The sequence below is a fragment of the Arvicola amphibius genome, chromosome 9 (assembly GCF_903992535.2).
Source record: "Arvicola amphibius chromosome 9, mArvAmp1.2, whole genome shotgun sequence".
In the NCBI taxonomy this organism is placed as follows: Eukaryota; Metazoa; Chordata; class Mammalia; order Rodentia; family Cricetidae; genus Arvicola; species Arvicola amphibius.
Genome location: NC_052055.2, coordinates 78,763,660 through 78,777,151, shown reverse-complemented (window position 1 = coordinate 78,777,151; position 13,492 = coordinate 78,763,660).

Below are 13,492 nucleotides of genomic sequence, written 5' to 3'. Positions count from 1 at the left end.
GTGGTGTGGTTTGTGGACCTCCAGAAGGAAACTCTGCCTGCCAAGTTCATCTCTGTGCTCTGCTCTAACGTCCTCTTTGAAGCATCACTTTTGACAGATGTTCTCATTACCAGGAAAGGTAGTTTCAATCTCATAGCCCTTCTTTAGAAACTTTGCTCTTAGGAATGGAGAGATAGCTCGAGAGCTAAGAACACTTGTTGCTCTTACAGAAGGCTTGGCTTCCACTCTGGAACTCACGTTGGGTGACTTACACCCGACTATAACTCCAGCTCCAGGGGAACCAAAGGCACCTTTAGGCCTCTGGGGATACCAGCATATGTGTGCAAACACACACACATAATTTTAAAAAATGTTTTTAAAAAAACCTCTAGTTCCTAAGATTCAATCATTGTGGCACCGGTCAATAGGGAAACATTCTTAATTCTTATGCTCATGGTCTAAAAAGGCAGACAGAAAATGATAGCACTTGGCAGCTGGATCACCATGTTGAAATTGATACATAACCACTGGATACATACATGACAAGTTGCTCTCTTCCATCCCCATGAGGATTTCTGCCGAACCTTACTTGCCTTGGAGTCTCTGATTTCTTTCTCCTTTCCTTATAAATATATAAATATGTAAATTAATGTATCTATTGGGTCCTCCCCCCCATGCACATGTGCAGGCTATAGCATGCATATGAAGTTCAGAGGACAATTTTCAAGATTCAGTTCTCTCCTTCAACCATGTAGACTGGGATTGCATTCAGGTTGTCAAGTTTGTTAACAAGCACCGTGCTAAGCCCATCTTGCGTGCCTGTCTCATCGTTTCTTCAGATGCTATGATCCAACTCTACGTTTATGGCCCACCTCCTGTGGGATGTCCCTGCTTTGAGCTGACCTGGGTGCTTTGCCTTTTTGAAAATCGCACTGGACATGCATGCATGTGCTAGACGTTCCTGAAGTTGTAGAACGATGGTGGGAAGTGCTGAACAGCTCCATAGTCAGTCAATGATTTCGTCACCAACACAAGACATTCTTATTGTTTTTATTTGTGTGTGTGTGTGTGTGTGTGTTCATGAGCACACCTGTGTGCATGCAGGAGGGCTGGGAGTTTGAGGTCAGCCTGGGCCTGATAGCAAGAAGCTGTCTCAAAAGTAATAGATAGATAGATAGATAGATAGATAGATAGATAGATAGATAGATAGATTGAGTGAGTAGTGAGTTGGGGCAAAGTTACATGTGTCTAAAGTTTTCCCTTTATGGTTGATTGTGGTTGACAGCTCTTGACCTGACCAGAGAGGGGAGAGTGTCTGAGGTATGCTGGGCATCCTGTTCTAGAATGATGGGCAGTTTTGGGTCTCTAAAGTGTGCTGCTGACATAAGTGTGGCAATTAGTGTCGTTATTCTTTAAGTCAAATCTGAATATGGACCGCACATGTAAGCAGTGCTCTCAGGTATAAAAACCTGGTGGACTGGCATTTAAGGAGCAATCCACAGTGAACATTTAGTAACCCCAAGTGTCTTTAGTAGTATCTGTGCTAAACCTCCCTTGTTCTCTAATAGTTTTCTCAGAGATTGAAACATTTTATCCTTCAGGGTCGCTTCTTAGGCAGAAAGGCAAACAACTCCAAAAAGCTTCAGGAAGCTCCTGAAACAGATCAGATTCACACGGCCCCTTCTCTTCTAGGGGAGAACCTGAGAGTCATCCTCAGGCAATCCAAGTAGGAAAGAAGACTGAGACTGGACCAGCTGCCTTGAAGAAGCAGAAACCAGCCAAGCTGCCTGGAAGAGCTCCATACCAACTGAGACACCTGGAAAGGGCACTGTCCAGCCTGTTAGCTGCCTGCAGGCTGTGCAAGGGGCACCAGGACTCCAGATTTGTGATCTGTCATCCATGCTGGGGTGGGCTTTGGTGACACAATTGTCTTTAGTCATCTCTTTTCCTGTAAGTTTCCCCTCGCCCATATTCCTGTAAGTGACCCCAATAAATCTCAAAGTTCACCAAATTGGGTTTTGGTGGTATCCGTACTTTGGCTTGCTGTGGGCTCCCTATTTGGGGAGAGTAAACTTGTATACTGTGTCTCCTCAGGAAAAGGTTTGTCACACACATAACACTCTTCTCTTTCTCCAGTCTTTTTTAAAAAATACTTTTTATTGATTCTTTGTGGACTTCACATCATACATCCCGGTCACACTCATCTACCTGTCCCCTTGCTTCCACCCTCTGCCTTTGCAACCCCCTCAAACAAAATTTAAAGAAAAAAACCAAACCAAACCAAAACAAACTCCCTCAAAAATCAACCAACCAATCAACCAACCAACCAAACCAAAAAAACACAACTCAGAAACAAAACAAACAAAACAATAAGCAAAAAAATCTTGACATGTGGCATGAAAGCTGCACCATGGTCCAGTGAGTCACAGTATATAGCTCACCCATCTTTGCTTGCAAGGGTTCATTACAATGAGTCATTGGCCCCATTTGAGGCCCCTGGCTTCTGCTACATGCTGGATACTGGGCCTCCATTGGGACTCCTCTTATATATTCTATTGTTGCCTTGTGTCATGGAGATCCTGCAGCTTTGGATCTGCAGGCCGGCCCTTTTCACATGCTCCAGCAGTTCACACATGGGGTGGATGTTGGGGTGGGCTACCTTGTAGTCCTGGTTCTGGGCCTGAGTGGTAGCTGGTTGGTCTGTCTGCCAGCTTTCCCTCATCATCAGCACCCAAGTGAGCTCCCCAGCACTGTCCTGGCAAACTCATCCAATGTTGCAGAAAATAAGGAGCTGGGCCAGTTCTCCTGCTCTCTTATCCTCGGGTCCAGCTCAGCCACACTCAGACTACCAGGGCCAGCTCTACTGTTGGCCCAGCAAGGTGCAGGGCCCGCTCTCTGTCTCTCTAGATTGCTGCCCTTGGTGAGGGGTAGGGCCTTCCTTTCTTTTTTAAATTGAGGATTTAAATTTAGATTTTGTTAACAGAAATCTGAAGAAATTTAGAAAACCCACAACAACATCAATAACTATGAGTTGTATCAGGTTGAGTTATAAATATTTGTGAAATATTTTGCCTATTCTGAAAGTGAAGAAAAATTTGTGTTGATTTTTTTCAGCCCTCACCTTGCTGATGGGGGAGCTGACGAATTCCTTTGTCTGAGGTGTGTGACCCCTCCCGGGCTCCAAATACCTTTAAAAGATCCGTGTTTGCACTCACTGGAACCTTGGCTTTTGTAAGTTCCCTTTTCTTTTCTTTATTAAAGCTGATATATTAAAGCTAGTCTGGTTAATCATAATTGCTGATCAACCATGCCCCTACACCTTGCAGTTGAGGCTGAAGCCAGACAGTGTGGGAAGGAAAAGAAGGAACCTGGAGCAGCTCTTTCTAAGTAGGTTGACCTCATCCCGGTGAGTCTCCTTGTTGAGGACATCTTCGCCTCTGTAGTACAAAGGGATCATGGACTTGGGCTTCTCTTTCATCCGTCTCTGGACCCAAAGGCAAAGTTGCTATACGTTTGCGGTGAGTGTCACAACTGTGAGCCAGCGATTCCGCAGGAAGGCTGCAGCTAGCTCGGTTAACCACACTGCTTGTCAAGAGACAGGGTAGACCGAGGCGAGTGAGATGGGGGTTGATGGGAGTCGACTGGGAGGTGAGGCAGAGATGCAGTCTAGGTTATCTGGGGCAGTGAAGAGTTTCATTACTAGAACCCGATTGCTGTGCTGCGTGCAGCTCATGACACTGCGGAAACAGGAGAACTAATCTAATAACTCTTGGCTGAAGAAAGGTTCAACTGATGCTTAAGCCCAGTTAAAGTTACTGTACTACCTAATAGAAACAAAATTAAAAAGTAAATATTAGCTTGAAAACATTCTTCTTTTCTGGAGTTAACTCTTGAATAAAATTTTTTGCTTATCCCCAACACAGTGAAATGGTAGTCATAATGTATAGTTCAAATACAAATATAAAATTTGCAAATCACAGACCTTTCCTCAAAATTTGACAGCAGGTGACATGCTTGCTTCTTTATTGTATAATGCTTTTAAGATATATTGATGCTAAAGATCACTAGTGGTTTTTTAAGGTTTATTTCAGATTCTGTATAAATGTGTGCTTGTGCACATGTGAATGCAGATACTCCAAGAGGCCAGGAGAGGGTGCTGGGACCCCTGAAGCTGGAGCTACAAGCAGTTGTGATCTACTCAAAGCAGACACTTGGGTCCTCCTGAAGAACAGTAAGCATTTTAAAAGTCTGATCTGTCTTTCCATTCCTTCCTTACTCTGTTGTTTTAAGTTGCTGGGTGGAATTCCATTGTTGGAATATACTCATATTTACTTATTTATATAGTAATTGATAAACATTTCTGTAGCTTGTAATTTTGTCCATTATTACTTAAAAATGTTTCTAGATGTTTGTGGGTCAGAAGGTTTTCTTTCTTTCAGGGAGCAATCTTGGAGAAGTCTACTGAGATTTGTAAGTGTACATTTGACTGGTAACGTATTTTCCAAAGTGGCATGTTCAAAGTAAAAAGAGTAGCAAATTAGTTAAAAGTAGTGTGTGAGTGTAAATGTGTGTGTATGTGTGTGTGTGTGGTGGGTTTTGAGATAGGGTTTTCCCCGTATATTCCAGGCTGACCTCTAACTCACAATTCTGCTGCCTCAGCCTCTTGAGCGCTGAGTTACAGCTGTGTACAAGCATGCCTGGTGTTTAGCAGAAAGGTTTCCATGTAATATATTTTGATCATGTTCGTCTTCTCCCCCAATTCCTTCCAGAACTTTCCCTGTCCACTCAACTTTGTGAGCAAGAAACTAAATGAAAAAAAAAAAAACCTATAAAACAAACAAAATCAAAATAAACAAAAGGTTAAAAAGGCAAACAAAAAAAGTCAAAGCAAAACAAAATGAAGGCAAAACATCCATGAAAATATCATTGAGTTTGTTTTGTGCTGGCTTAGTGCTACTGGGCATGGAGCCTGCCATATAGTGCGGTTGATATACCCAGTGAGACGCCAGTGGGGAAAACGGATTTTCCATTTGCCAGTGGGTATCAGTTGCAAACAGCTTCTTGGTTAATCCCTTGTCCACCTCCTCTTCTCAGTTCTGAGACACCATCTGACTTGAACCTGTGCAGGTCTTATGCATGCTGCCATAGTCTCTGTGAGTTCATATACACATCAGTCCTGTTACGTCCAGAAGATACTATTTCCTTGGAGTTATCCACCACCTCCGGCTCTTACAATCTTTCCACCTCCTCTTCTGCATAGAACCCTGAGCCTTGAGGAGAGTTTTGACAAAGACATCACTCTGAGGACTGAGTACTCCAAAGCTACCCAGTCCTTGTACATTGTCCAGTTGTGGGTCTCTGTGTTAATCCCTGCCTGTTGAAAGAAGAATCATCTCTGATGTGGGATGAGTGAAGCACTGGTCTGCGAGAGCATTAGGAGCCATTTGACTTCTGTTTCTCTCTATGGGTTCTGTCTCCTTTACCCCATCTCCTGTACCCCTCCCCATCCTTTCCTTCTTTGTCTCTATTCAGAAGGGGCAGGCCTTCTGTGGGCTTGATCATAGCATGGCACATCAAGATGAGGTAGGACCTAGCTCTGCCCCTGCCTGCCTCAAGGCTAGGCAAGGTATTCCAGCATGGGACCAGGTTCCTAAAAGCCAGCTAAGTGCCAGGAACAGGTCCTGTTCTCACTGCTAGGTCCCTTATAAACAGACTAAGCTACACAACTGTCACACACATGAAGAGGGCCTAGGTCTGTCCCATGCAGGCTCCCTGACTGTTGATTCAGAGTCCACGAGATCCCATGAGCTCAGCTCAGCTCAGCTGTCTCTGACTTTTCGTTAGTGAAGAGGCTGCAGTCAGTTAGCATTTACTTAAGAATCTAGAATCAGGCAACAAGTCATTCTATAAAATGCAGTAAGTGTTCTGAGGAACTGGGTAGACGAGGTTGGCTTTGTGGGGGTTGGATAAAACAGAAATAAGGCAAAAACCACATTAGTATTTTCAAGTTATTTTTCTAGCTTTACTAAAACAGAGAGAATGCAGATTAGTGTGGCTACTAAGAAAATCATTATGGTGGGCCTGAAAACATCAAGGAAGAGAACTCCAATATGATCTAGCCAGACTATTCTGGGTATATATATCCCTGAACAAAGTTTGTTTGATATAGAGATACTTACATATCATTTTTATTGGCTTATTGTTCATAATAACCCATTTATGGTGTCAGCCTAGGGACCCTTTAATAGATAAGGAAAACATGGTACATATGCACAGGGAATTTGACTCAGCCCTCAAAAGGAATGATCAGATGTGAGATTTTTGTCTCCTAGTAATGTCAGAAGGTATACTCCTATAGCCTCAACAGCATTATCACCTAAACATGAGTTAAACAAGGAGAACAACAATAAAAAAACCAAAGTAGATGAGGGAAAACCCATGAGGCCTCAATGCTACACAAAGAACCACAGGCAGCTAAGAAACTGTGAGAGTGGGAGAAACGGTCTTCTCTGGGGAAAAGCACATCAGTTGGTTATCTAGGAACAAATGATAATCCCTGCAAACAAATATACAAGTAACATTATATAGACTGAGCAGGATATATTTAGGAATAAGTATCTATATACATATAGATAGGTGCATGTAACAACAATTAATGAAAAAAGAGGCCATGAATTTGAAAGAAAGGAAGTTGGCTATTGGGGAGGGTTTGAAGGAAGGAGATGAAAGGGGGAAATGATAACAGAATCATGAACTAAAAAATAAAATAAAATAAAAAATACAAAAGAACAAAAGTATGTTGCTTTCAGGAAAATGGGTAGAACTTGAGATCATTGTGTTAAGTGAAATAAACTAGATCAACAAAGACAAAGCATTTGTCCTCGTATGTATGGAATTTGTGGGAAGGTAGGAAAGGATGTCAAAGGAAAAGAAGGATTATTGGGGGTGGGAAAGGAAGAGAGAAAGGGGGATAGGGGAGGGATAAAACAGAGTGCTAGAGGATGTGAACGAAGAATGTTATGTTTGTGAATAGAAGTGTCATAATGAAACTCTACTGTGTAAATTAGTGTTTGATAGTAACTAAAAGAGAAAGAAGAATCCCACTAAAACAGACAAACATAGGGCTCGCCCTTAATGTGCTGACTCAGGCTGATTTACGCTGCTTATAGTTATTATTTACTTCCACTGACTCATTTTTTTTTCTATTTTAACACATCAGATGCTACTGTATTTAGTCTGGTGTGCAGGGGCATAGTACAGGGCTAGTCTAAGAGAGTTTGTTGCCATAAACTTTGTGTGATAGCATCATTTTTATTTCTGTCAGAAATATGTGAGATCCAGTGATTCTTACATCCTTAATAAAGGTTTGGTGTTCTTGCTTCTTAAATTTTAATAACTCTGGTGAATTTGTAAACTGCCGTGTATGTTTGAAACTGTGTACATGCATGAGTGTGGAGGCCAAAGGACAACCTCCACTGTAATTCTCTGGTGATATGCCTCTTTTCTCCCCTCCCCCACATTGTTTTTTGCCCCCTCTTTTTTTCTTTCTCTCACTGGCATGGAACTCACCTAGTCGATTAAGCTAACTGATCAGTGAGCACGAGAGAGCCACCCATCTTTGCCTCCTCAGTGCTGGGCTTATAAAAGCATGCACTTGATATAGATATGAATAATTTCATTGGTATGAATCTTGTTCTACTGATACAAATTTAAGATAAATTTTGTTTTATATATATATATATCTGCTCTTGATTAAGGTATTGTGTTTGTGCAGCTCATTTAAAAATGGAATGTATAATTAAGAAATATAGGTTACTAGATAATCATCTATAATAGTCAAGTTTGTAGTCATGTTAGTTAGATTTCCTAGATATATAGAGATATATTTCAGTTAGATAATCTTCAAACCTTTCAAAAACTTACAGAATATGGCATTTAAAATGTTTTAAAACTGAGGACTTTTCATGACAGTGAGACACATCTGCTCCTGGCAGCACCAATCCACTTCAAGAGGATGATGGGCATCCAAGAGGCTCCTTATGAAGTTTGCTAGCCATTTGGCAAGAAACTGTTCTTGCTTGGACTGCTTCATGTTATGCTGTATGAACTGGACATGCAAGACCCACAGAAAAATGACTGCTGAAGTTGCCTAAAAGTGAAACAGTTCTTCAGGGTTCCTGCTTCATGAAAGAGTCTGCCAGACATTCTGCAGGACACAGAACAAAGCAACTGATGGACTTTGCCATTACAAAGCAGAACAGATCTTTGAATTTCACTCCCACTTTACTCAGGAGATTTTGTCAGTTTCCCCTTCCAGGAGGATCCATGCATGTCTCTCTTGGGATCCTCCTTGTTTCCTGGTTTCTCTGGGATTGTAGACTGTAAGTTGGTTATCCTTTGCTTTATGTCTAATATCCACTTATGAGTGAGTATATACGTGTGTGTTCTGGGTCTGGGTTACCTCACTCAGGATGATTTTTTTTTCTTCTAGTTCTATCCATTTGCCTGCAAATTTCAAGATGTCATTTTTTTTAACCACTGAGTAGTACTCCATTGTATAAATGTACCATATTTTCTTTATCCATTCTTCAGATGCAGGGTATATAGGTTGTTTCCAGGTTCTGGCTATTATGAATAAGGCTGTTATGAACATAGCTGAACAAATGTCCTGTGGTATGGATGTGCATCCTTTGGGTATATGCCTAAGAGTGATATTGTTGGGTTTTGAGGTAGATTGATTCCCAATTTTCTAGGAAGCCACCATTCTGATTTCCAAAGTGGCTGTAAAAGTTTGTACTCACATCAGCAATGGAGGAGTGTTCCCCTTACTCTGCATCCTCTTCAGCATAAGCTATCATCGGTGTTTTTGATCTTAGCCATTCTGACTGGTGAACATGGTATCTCAGAGTTGTTTTGATTCGCATTCCCCCACTGGCTAAGGATGTTGAGCAATTCTTTAAGTGTCCTTTGGTCAATTGAGATTCCTCTGTTGAGAATTATCTATTCACGTCAGTATCCCATTTTAAAAACTGAATTATTTAATATTTTGATGTCTAGTTTCTTGTAGATTTTAGAGGCCTGTCCTCTTTCAGACGTGGGGCTAGTGAAGAAGATCTTTTCCTGTTCTGTAGGCTGCCATTCTATCTTGTTGGCTGTATCCTTTGCTTTACAGAAGCTTCTCAGTTTCAGGAGGTCCCATTTATTAACTTTTAATCTCAGTGTCTGTGCTACTGGTGTTATATTGAGGAAGTGGTGTCCTGTGCCAATGTGTTCAAGGCTACTTCCCATTTTCTCTTCTGTGATGTTCAGTGTGAAAGGATTTATGTTGAGGTCTTTGATCCATTTGGACTTGAGTTTTGTGCATGGGGATAGATAGATAGATTCTTTTACATGTTGATATCCAGTTATGCCAGAACCATTTGTTGAAGATGCTTTCTTTTTTCCATTGTATAAGTTTAGCTTTTTTGTCAAAAATCTGGTGTTCATAGGTGTGTGGATTAATATCAGGGTCTTTGATTCAATTTTATTGGTTCACCTCTCTGTTTTTGTGTCAATACCAAGCTGTTCTCATTACTATAGCTTTATAATAGAGCTTGAAGTCAGAGACGGTAATGTCTGGAAGTTCCTTTATTGTACAAGATTGTTTTTGGCTATCCTGGGTTTTTTGTTTTTCCATATGAAGTTGAGTATTTTTTTCAAGGTCTGTGAAGAATTGCACTGAGATTTTTGATGGGGATTGTATTGAATCTGTTGATTGTGTTTGATATGATTGCCATTTTTACTATGTTGATTCTACATATCCAAGAGCATGGGAGATCTTTTCATTTTCTGATGTCTTCTTCAACTTTTTTCTTCAAAGACTTAAAGTTTTTGTTGTAGAGGCCTTTCACTTGTTTAGAGTTACACCAAGATATTTTATATTGTTGGTGAATATATCATAATATATTGTGAAGGGTGATGTTTCTTTAATTTCTTTCTCAGCCCATTTATCATTTGTATATAGGAGGACTACTGATCTTTTTTTGAGTTGATGTTGTATCCTGCCACAATATTGAAGGCATTTATCAGCTGTAAGAGTTTCCTGGTACATTTTTTTCAAAGTGTCCCATAGTTTGGATATGTTGGGCATTCATGTTTATTGAATTCTAGAAAGTCTTTCTTTCTTTACTTCTTCCTTGACCCAGGGGAATTCAGTTGAGATTGTTCAATTTCCATGAGTTTGTAGGCTTTCTCCAATTAATGTTGTCATTGTATTCTAACTTTAAGCCATGGAGATCTGATAAGATACAGGGAGTTATTCCAAATTTTTGCATCTATTGAGGTTTGCTTTGTTGCTGAGTATGTGGTTGGTTTTAGAGAAGGTTCCATGAGGTGTTGAGAAGGTATATTCTTTTGTGTTTGGGAGGAATGTTTTATAGATGTCTGTTAAACCCTTTTGAGTTTTAACATCTGTTAGTTCCTTTATTTCTCTGTTAATTTTCTGTCTGGCAGGCCTGTCCAGTGGAGAGTGTAGGGTATTGAAGCCTCCCACTATTTGTGTGTGGGGTTTGATGTGTGATTTAAGCTTTAGTAATATTATACAAATGTGGGTGCCCTTAAATTTGGGGCATAGATGTTGATGATTGAGACTTCATTTTGATGGATTTTTGAATTGATTTACGAATATGAAATGGCCTTCTTCATCTCTTGATTAATTTTAATTTGAAATCTGTTTTGCTAGATATTAAGACAGCTACACCAGCTTGTTTCTTATGTCCATTTGGTCGGGAAATCTTTTCTCAATTCTTTACTCTGAGGTAATATCTGCCTTTGAAATTGAGGCATATTTCTTTCTTTTTTCTTTTTCTTTCTTTCTTTCTTTCTTTCTTTCTTTCTTTCTTTCTTTCTTTCTTTCTTTCTTTTCTTTTCTTTCTTCTTTTTTATTCTTTTCTTTCTATTCTTTCTTTCTTTTCTTTATTCTTTCTTTCTTTCTTTCTTTCTGTTTTTTTTTTTTTTTTCTTCTTCCTGTTCTTTCTTTTTTTCTTCTTCTTTCTTTCTTTCTTCTTTCTTTTCTTTGTTCCGAGACAAAGGGGTTTCCCGTGTAACAGTCCTAGCTGTCCTGGAACTAGCTCTTGTAGACCAGGCTGGTCCGAACTCACAGGGATTCACCTGCCTTTGCCTCCCAAGTGCTGGGATTAAAGGCGTGCGCCCACCACTGCCTGGCTATATTTCTTGTTCCAGTCTGCTAGCCCGTGTCTTTTTATAGGTGAATGATATCACTGATATTAAGAGATATTAATTACCAGTGATGTTAGTTTCTGTTATTTTTGATTTTTGTTGTTGTTGTTGGTATTGTGTATGTGTGTTTCACTTCTTTGGTTTTGTTGGTCTTGGGATCCTTGGATTAGAGTTTTTCCTTCTAGTACTTTTTGTAGGGCTGGATTTGTGGCTAGGTAGGGTCTTCACTTCTTATGCAGAAAATAAAATCAACCAGAACTTTTGGAAGCTCTGTCCCCTACTGAAATTCCTGCATCAGATTACTCTCCTGTGATGATCTAATTACACCCTTAGATAAAGCCAGCTCTCCCATCCCATCTCCACTGGCCTCTATCCCTTTTCTAAGTTAGTAGCTCTGGAATTCTTCCTTACCAAAGTGTTGTTGTGTTCTTGCTTAATTCACATCCCCATAGATTTTCCTATAATGGTGCCACCTTACAGTGTACAATTTAGCAAAATAACATACCTTATCATGTGCTATATGGCCAATGCTGCTATTGTCTGTTGTCAGATATATGTATTTTTTCCAAATTAAAATGTAAAGTATATGACTTCTTTGGTGTCTCATTGCATCTCCCTCAAGATAACACTTGAATTTTTATACATTGGACAAAATCCAAGATTTCAATTGGACATTAAGAAGGATTTCTTCTTCCCACACCTGCTTGCACTGGCTTTTTGAAACCCATTCCCTATGGAAGGATACCTTGCTCAGCCTAGATATAGTGGGGGAGGGCCTTGGTCCTGCCTCAAAGCATTGTACTTGACTTTGTTGACTCCCCATGGGAAGCCTTCCCCTCTCTGAGGAGTGGATGGGTGTGTGTGGGGAATGGATATGGAAGGTGGAGAAAGTGGGAAGAGGGGAGGGTGTGGGAACTGGGATTGATATGTAAAGAAAGAAAAGATAGTTTTTTTAAAAAAAAATAAAGAAATAAATTAAAAAAAAGTAAGTCACACACACACACACACACACACACACACACACAAAGAAGGATTTCTTGCTTTTGGGGGACAATGATTGTGAGATTTTCATGTTTGAAGTTCTTTAGAAGTAGACTTCATATTATTGTTTGGCTTGTGAATGGTATCATGTTATCTTAAAAATGGCTGTGTGTGTATACATACTATGACAGACATGTGGGGTTTTGAGGACAACTTTGTGGAATTGGTTCTCTCCTTTCTTTCACTTGGTTTCAGGCATTGAGGTTAGGTTGCCAAGCTTGTGCAGCAGGTAGTTTCACTCAGTGAGCCATATTGCTGGCACCAGTATCAGGTTATTTTCTCTTTTGGCAGAGAAGTGGAGCGGAAGACCATTCAAACCCTTCCAGTACAATGTTTTCATAACCTTCCTGATGGTCATCAGTAAGAGTTAAGGGCTTACTTCTCCAGAAAAGAACAAAGAAGAATGAATGCATCAGCTTTCCCAACTTTGTCTTGTCAGTAATAAACATTGGACCAATGACACATTTGTCTTTAGTACGTTTGAGTTTATGAGTGTATTTTCTTGGCCATCATCACCATCATCATCATCATCACCATCATCATCATCATCATCATCATCATTGTCATCGCCATTCCTGTTCGGCAGACATATGGGCATAAGCAAACCACAGTGCATAATCCTCTTTCCAGGAGTTTATGAGCGTAACCTGTGGTAATTGAGGAAGAGGCATGTGGGGGATGAGCCACCTTTGATGTGAGCTGTTTGAAGCCTCTTTGCATTTAACCACGAACATGTCCACTTCCCCAACATCACTAAGAATTACATTTTTTTTTTGCTTTGAGAACCAGTTATGTCACCTGTGCCCTAAATTAGACATCTGATAAGAAATGATGCCGAGTGTATGAGGTAGCGTGGGATTAAACATCCACCCTTGAAGTCTCTGGGTCTCTCCTGTCAGCGTCGAGCACTATTCTTCCTAGCTGCTCTTCTTGTGACAGGCCCTGTGGATCTGAATCTCTTTTAAAAAGATGGGTTTGCCGGGTGGGGTGGGGTGGCTGGAGAGATGGCTCAGCTGTTGAGAGCCCTGGCTGTTCTTCCAGAGTTCCTTTGCTCAATTCCCAGCACCCACACGGCAGCTCAAAAACTGTCTCTAACTCTAGGTCCGGGGGATCTGACACCTTCACAAACACCAATGCACATAACATAAAGTTAAAATAATTTAATAAAAAATGGCTTTGCAATTAAACAGGAAAACACATGTCTATTCTGTCTCTTTCCTTTCCCTCTTTTCCCTCTCTCTTCTCATTTCATGTG